The sequence below is a fragment of the Eretmochelys imbricata genome, chromosome 13 (genome assembly GCF_965152235.1).
Source record: "Eretmochelys imbricata isolate rEreImb1 chromosome 13, rEreImb1.hap1, whole genome shotgun sequence".
Lineage (NCBI taxonomy): Eukaryota > Metazoa > Chordata > Testudines > Cheloniidae > Eretmochelys > Eretmochelys imbricata.
In genome coordinates this window covers 10,181,822-10,189,267 of record NC_135584.1, presented here as the reverse complement: position 1 = coordinate 10,189,267, position 7,446 = coordinate 10,181,822, and positions in this window count along the sequence as shown.

The window sequence follows — 7,446 nt, the reverse complement described above, 5'->3', positions numbered from 1 at the left end:
TAAGATAAACAAGTGTTTGTGTAGACACCATGCTAAGTTAAAGTGACAGTGATTCAGTTGTGTGTACCATATGAAACATTTCTGGAGGCATCCCTACTTTGCCCTCCCGCAGAAGCCCTATTAACCTCCAGGTTAATTCCTCATAAATCAATGATAAGCAGAGCCTCAAACAGTGGCATGCACCAATCAGCCCTCAACAAACCATGCAGCAGGTGAGTCGCTAGCCAGGAGGCTTGTCCTACTGGCCACCAGTGGTGGAGGAGGAGAAGGGGCGGGATGTTCTACCCTCCACCTCCTCCCATGGTACTCAGGAACTCTATGGTCTCCCTCCCTTCCAGAGGCAGAACTCTTGTGATATCTGACACACTGTCCTACTACCCTATTCACTAACCACGACTCTTCAGTGTTGAGAGCTACACCAAGGGCCTGCTGGGTGGGGCGTGGTACAACAACTAGACTGTCATCTAACAGACATCTTTTCTACATGGATTTTGGGGGCAACTGACTGTATAGGGAAAAGTAGCTTCATTGTGGGGTGAGGAAAGAAATCCTTGTGGAGACTACCCAGGTTCTGCCATGTTATGCACTGCTGATTATACTGCCTGATGTTATTGGTGTTGGCAGCCATTGTAAAATGAATTTGGCGAGATTAAGTGGATAGAGGAATTGCCTGTAATTTTTAATAATCCTCCTCTTTTACCTTCTTAAAGAGAGGAACATGATTGTTGTGGATGTATTAATGGAATCTGCCTGTCAAAATAATGAAATTGAGAGTGCTTTTACCAGGTATGTACATGATAGCAATGTTAGCATTATAGATCTTCCTTGTGCCCAATGTGTTTTATCAAAGCAATAAGAGCAGAAGCATCAATTGTAATACACTCTATAATGTTGCTTAAAAATCTGCATATACACCGACACTGTTAAAATACTGACCGCCCTCCCAAGTTATAAATCTTCCTGGAAGCCTTTCACAACGTTGCTACTGGTTTTTCAATATTTGTGGATTGAAATGCTCCCTTTGGAAGAAATATTCCCTGGAGGCGGCAATGCTTTCTACCAAACCAATCCAGAAGGTAGATTCTAATGATGTATACGTTAGGGATGTCGTTTGACACTTCCTCTTTCTGGGCCTGACTTTAAAAATTCTCTGCCATTGAATGTAAAAAAAGTGTGTGCAGAATTACCACAAAGGTGCATGCAAACTGTGTGTGCCTTGCAGGTATAAATGACCAGTCAGAGACACAGCTGGCCACTCGTGCCTACAAGCCCCTGGTTTGTGCATGCAATTAAAGGATTTTCTGAAGCACACAATGGTCTTGCTTAAAAATGTCATCCATTTTGTCGTCTGTTTCAGAAGTTATCTGTTTCATTGGTTATCCTATACTTTTAAGTACATGGAGTCTCTCACACTGGTAGAATCATTCCAAATTGGCAAAACTTTTAAAGTGGCATCACTGTCCATGCCGGAACTTTGCAGAAAGAACAATAATTGAACAAGTTCTACATCAGCTTAGACTTAAGGCTCTGCTTCTGCTTGAGTATGGAATGCAGTTGCCCTTGACAGGTATGTGGTGCACATTTTTGTAATAAAATAACACTTTGCATTTTCATCAGAAGACATCAAAGAGCTTTGAAAATGCTGGTATAATCCCCATTTTACTGCTTTAAAGCAGAGGTCATAATGGCTTGATTTTCAGAAGGCTGAGGCCTGAAGGCTGCATACATTTACCAGGGCTTATTTTGCATGTTTTTGTGACTGTGGACATAAATGCCTGTTTGCACATGCAATTGTGGCAACTGCCGGTGCAAAATTGGTGTCCAAATTCATAGATCTCAGGCCACAACATTCTGAAAATCAGCCCCAAAATTCTTCTTCCTTCTGGCTTCCATCCCATCCTTTAACTTCCCTCTACCTCTTAAAAGGACAGATATAGGGAACTCTATTTGTAACCAAAAAGACATAATGGAACCTGCTAAGAGGCTGGGACACAGATGGTTGAGGCTCTTAAACAGTGCAGTGGATTTAACCAGGCATCTTCCATGAGTCTCTGGCACTGTCTGAAAATCTGAACTGTGTTCTTATAACATAGTGATGGAATTTAACCTGATAACACAGGTTGAATGAATGGTGGGGAAGATGCATTGTAGCTAAAGCACGGAACTAATTCCTCACTCATCTAATGACTCACTGTGTAATCTTGAGCAAATGACTTAATCTCTCTCTGTACCTCAGTTTTCCCACCTGTAAAATGCCAATCATGATCCATCTCTGTGAGGCACTTTAAGGGCCTTGGGTAAAAGCCAGTGTGTAAGTGTTAAATAGCATTAGTATTTTCATGATGACTCCTTGAAAATGTAACTTCAAATCCGGTGAGGCATCCTTTTAGCGTTCAGCCTTGGCAGGGCAGGAGCTGCTGCACTCTCAGCAGACTGCCTGTCCTTGTGAGGAAACGCAAGCCAAAGTTTATGTTGTGGTTGTAAATAGTCCAGTTAAACAGCGCAGCAAAGATGCAGAAATGTTATTGCAAAGGTGAATATGAACAAGGGAATGGAAAGATAACGTCTCTTATGCTGCATGCAGGCTGCTCAGGAGTTGCTTTGAACAAAGGCCTAGGCAAGGTATCCAGGGAGAGATACAGGTGGACATATGCAGGGGACCCATTTCTCTTTCTCCTACTAAAAATGGTTCATTTGTTTCCTACATGTAAAACAGCTACTGCCCATCATTGCTGATCACATGGAGGCAGAGTTCAGGGCCCCTACTCTGTGGGCCAGACTGTGAACTTGACCCCTGTTGGTGAGTTGGTGTTCTCCCTTGGACACTGTCAGAGACAAGCATTGTGAGTGACTGGACTGGAAGCTGCCCCTTTGCTTGTTTGTCAATGACGTGGCCGCCGTTGGCTTCCTATGAGGACAGGATGTGCTTCCACTGGCATCTCTAATGCAGCCCAATTCTAAAGCTCTCCATTCACTTAGAATCATAGAATATCAGGGTTGGAAGGGACCTCAGGAGGTCATCTAGTTCAACCCCCTGCTCAAAGCAGGACCAATCCCCAACTAAATCATCCTAGCCAGGTCTTTGTCAAGCCTGACCTTAAAAACCTCTAAGGACGGAGATTCCACCACCTAGGTAAGCCATTCCAGTGCTTCACCACCCTCCTAGTGAAAAAGTTTTTCCTAATATCCAACCTAAACCTGCCCCACTGCAACTTGAGACCATTACTTCTTGTTCTGTCATGTGCTAGCACTGAGAACAGTCTAGATCCATCCTCTTTGGAACCCCCTTTCAGGTAGTTGAAAGCAGCTATCAAATCCCTCCTCATTCTTCTCTTCTGCAGACTAAACAATCCCAATTCCCTCAGTTCACTTAGTGAATTACTGCTGGCAATGGGACTGAGAGCCACTCCTGGAACCCAGGGGCTAAGCTCAGGTGTCACTTTGCCATGCCCATCAATCTCTGGCAATTTGCTTTTGTGTATGTGCATGAAATGCTTGAAATCCTTGGGACTGGGAGGGCTGTCCTACCTCAGCCCTACTTCAGCTGCTAGAGACCATTGGTGTCTCCTCTTTGTCGAACTGACATTACTGGGAGCAACCCCACTGAGTGAAGCAGGAGCTGCAGACCACATCCTATCTCTCTCCATCCCAGGGACTGCTATATTTTACATAGCATGGACCACAGCTTAATAGAGATTGTCTCATGGAGCACCTGCTCTCCCATTCACCACTGCATGGACCAGCTCCCCACTCACCCCACATCCCTGTTACATCCCTCTGGCAACTACAGCAGTTGACTATGAGCAGCTAAGATGGCTCCTCCTCATTTCCAGCTGCTTCTACCGGCAACTGGGCTCCTCTCTGCAATGAAGGGTCCAAACACCTAGAAACAAGGAGCAGCCAGCTCCTGTGAACCACACTTGGGGAACCCCTGCTTCATCTGATTTTGAAAATAGTTTAAAATATCTGGCTGTACATACTTCTTAACGTCCCTTCCTCTTGTTCATTGCAATGGGAACAGGCCAGCCACATGTGGTGCAGGAAGAAAGGGCATTTCTGGCAGGGGGAGAACAGATTAGGATCATCTTCCTCTAGTAGTCCCAAATCAGATTCACCTTCCAATATGGACACCTATTCCTCCTCTCTATCCCAGCACCTGCAATGACCTAGCTGTATTCCACTTTAGACTGTGAACGTCTCAGGGCAGACACTTCTTTACATTTGCCACTAAAGCGCCATGACACCTATGGCACGACATAAACATTGTGATCGGAGTCGTACGTTAGTGTTATGCACCCTGCTCTCTGAATGGCCAGAAGACTTAAAGCTTCCTTAAAGTTACTGGTGGTTAGACAATGAAACAGGACTCGTGGCCTGGCTGCTTTGATTTCAAATGCCTTGCCAGAACTGACAAACACGAAGGGCAGAAATTCTGCAAAATGCGGATGAGATGGTAAGAAAGGGAACAGAACCAAACAAAAACACAACAGGCTTTTGGTTAGGGAAGAGATCAAAGGTAAAAGCAGTGCTGTTAGCCTTCAAAATCTTTTCAGGCGTGGTGTTTCATGTGAACGCCTGCTGTGGGGCCGTCTGCCGCTCTTTGTGCCTGTACAGTCTGTGCCAAGGAGACTTTGGGAAGAGTTCAGTGGAAATGTGTGAGTTGCTGATATAACTGGCAACAAAGTGGAAAGTTTATTTTATTATTTACACCAAGCTTTTCCAAGCAGGGACTATGTCTTCCTGTGTGTTTGTGCAGCACCTAACGTGTGGGTCCTAATCGCTACTGGACCCTCTGAGTGCTGCTGCATTACAAATGATTGATAACTGTTAAAGTAACTTTCAAATTTGCAGCAAACAGTTTTTAAAATGATCTTGAGCATGTTTTTTTGGGTCACTGATGGGATTCCAGGTGGGACACATTACAAATACTTGCTAAATTCATTGGCTTTGCACGGGGGTATAAGCATAGACTCATTTTAACTTTCCTTCCTCTATCTAGGGAATAGGAACCTACCACATGCCCTACTACTGAATAAATTCACATAACAAATCTGAACCATTTGTCCTGGATGGTTTGCAAACAAAGTGGCAAAACTAATTGGATAATTTTGCTATGAATTATTCACCCTGCTCTATTAAATCCCTTGTTCAGAGCTACAAAATGACAAATAAGAAATAGCCTTTTAATTGCTTTTTATTTATGTCCTCTTTGTGATTATTCCACAGTATTTTAAAGAGATGTGAGGTTTGGGAGCAATGAATCCTGGTAGCTCCTGGGTGAGGTTTCCTCTCGGAGACAGAAATGCAACTCATGAATACAAAGGCATTTTTAAATTTTATAACAAAAGCTGCTGAGCAACTAAGTCTCCTGTTCATCACCTTGACAGACCAGCTCAACATGTAAATACCTGAAGTAAGTAAAACCTTCTCAGGGTGACAGTGCTGGGCTATCACTCATTTATGAAAGCCACACAGGCCAGAGTCTGACTGGGCTGCAAGAGGAGCCCTAACCACTGCAGATCTGCTCAGTATCTTGCAGACCTATTTTGGCACTACAGTATTATTTAAAGGAAAGATGCAAAGGTTCGTTAAGCTGTACTGAGAGTAGCTCAGCGGGTTAATATTAATTGTGGTAGGACTGGGGGAGTGTATGTTTAAATTCAGATAAGGGGTAAATGCTATGCTAATATCAGTAGGTTGGAGCTTGTTGCTACTCAGGTCAATGGCCAGCGAAGTCAATTCAAAGATCTGGCCTACAAAGAGAACGAAGGCAGTTTAATTAAAATATGAATGGCTGAGGCCCAGACCTGGTGCCTTCAAATAGCATTTTGTTAACATGCTTGGCCATAAAAAAAATTCCTTGCTCACTAGGAAACCCAAAGAACCAGTCTGTAGTAGGTTGACATTAAAAACCTATTTGATCATAAATAGAATAATATGCTCAATAAATATTTCATTCTCAGTGTCCACAGAATGTCCTTTAATAGTGTTGGAAGCTTCCCCAAGCACATCTCTGGTGGGAAGAATGAACCTTTACAAGTGGCACAGGATTTTCCTCTCTCAAGCTTGTTTATTTTAGCTCTTCAGAAATGGGAATGCATATTCTTGTCTTGTACAGCTCCTTGGGTCCCACAGCTAGAGAAAATGCCCTTTTCTTAAATCATATAGTATCAGATTTGGAATGACTCTGACTTTTCACAACTGAAGAGCTCTCCCATAGTGCTGGGGAAGTTTCCCCTTCAACAACCTGCATTGCTAAGGTGCACCAGGGCCTGAAGGAACTCTTCAGAAAAGCGCAGAGCTCAGATTGTTCTACAAAAGGATTTGGTTCTAGCTGCCCCACTGACTCCTGTTAAAGGTTCTATACGATCATGTCACACCCTACTCTTCTCAGTATATACAGTATCTTGTTGCTGCAGACATTGAAAGAGACCTTACATGCTGCAGACACGAGGGTTTCTTCCATACCAATCTGCTCTTTGGTAATTGGGCGTTGTTGGTTCTTCCCCTTCAGAAAGCAGCAGTCGACGGGAAGGAAGGCTCTGAAAATGATTCTCACAGGCAGACTATTCCTGCAACTTCAGAAATGTTCCCTCTTTATTAAACAAATAGATTGAAAGCAGAATGGAGGCAGGACTCCAGTTTTTCCTTGGTTTTCTTCCAGACACCACTAAGTAGAGGATGATGTCCGATGGGAGATCACCCATTTGTTTTCTGACTGTTAAAGAAATGGCTCTATTAATGACGTAGAGTAAGGAGCAAAAAGTGGGAACTTCGTTAAGGTAACTATCCACGGCCAGTGGGGTTGTGATCTCCTAAACGCAGCTGGTTCAATATTAGCTTAACTTCTACTTATGCCATTTCCTTCAGATCTGGTCAGTGTATGTAGCTCCTTCTCTTTCCCTTTAGGCCCCTCTCCCACCCATGGCTGCAGAATGATCTTAACAAACCAACCACTTACAGAACTGTGAGGCTCTAATGAGCACCCTTGCTCTTGTTTACATGGACCCACTTGAGATCATCCCCCTTTCAGTCCATGTCCCATGGGGCTTCATGTGTTCAACATGCCAAATGCTATTAATAAGATCTGCACCTCTGGTTTCAGTGAATGCTGTCATTATGTTCCCTTGTGCCAAACCTGTGCTCCCATTCATCTTGCACATTTCTGACTTCTTACCAGAGTACAGTAAGCAGAACAGCTGCCTCTATAGCAATCAGATTGATGCACATGATTACATGGACTGTTAACTTTGGCTATAAATAAATAAAAAAATATTTACCTGCCAACACTCACAGACACCTTCACAAACCAGTTGCTGATGACACTTCTGTTCACCTTGAAAAGGACATGAAACGAAGAGTGCTGCATGACATACTTAATAGATTGCCCAGAATTTACTATAGAGTTTGTATAATATGACTTTTGCCATGTCCAGTGGGAACAAG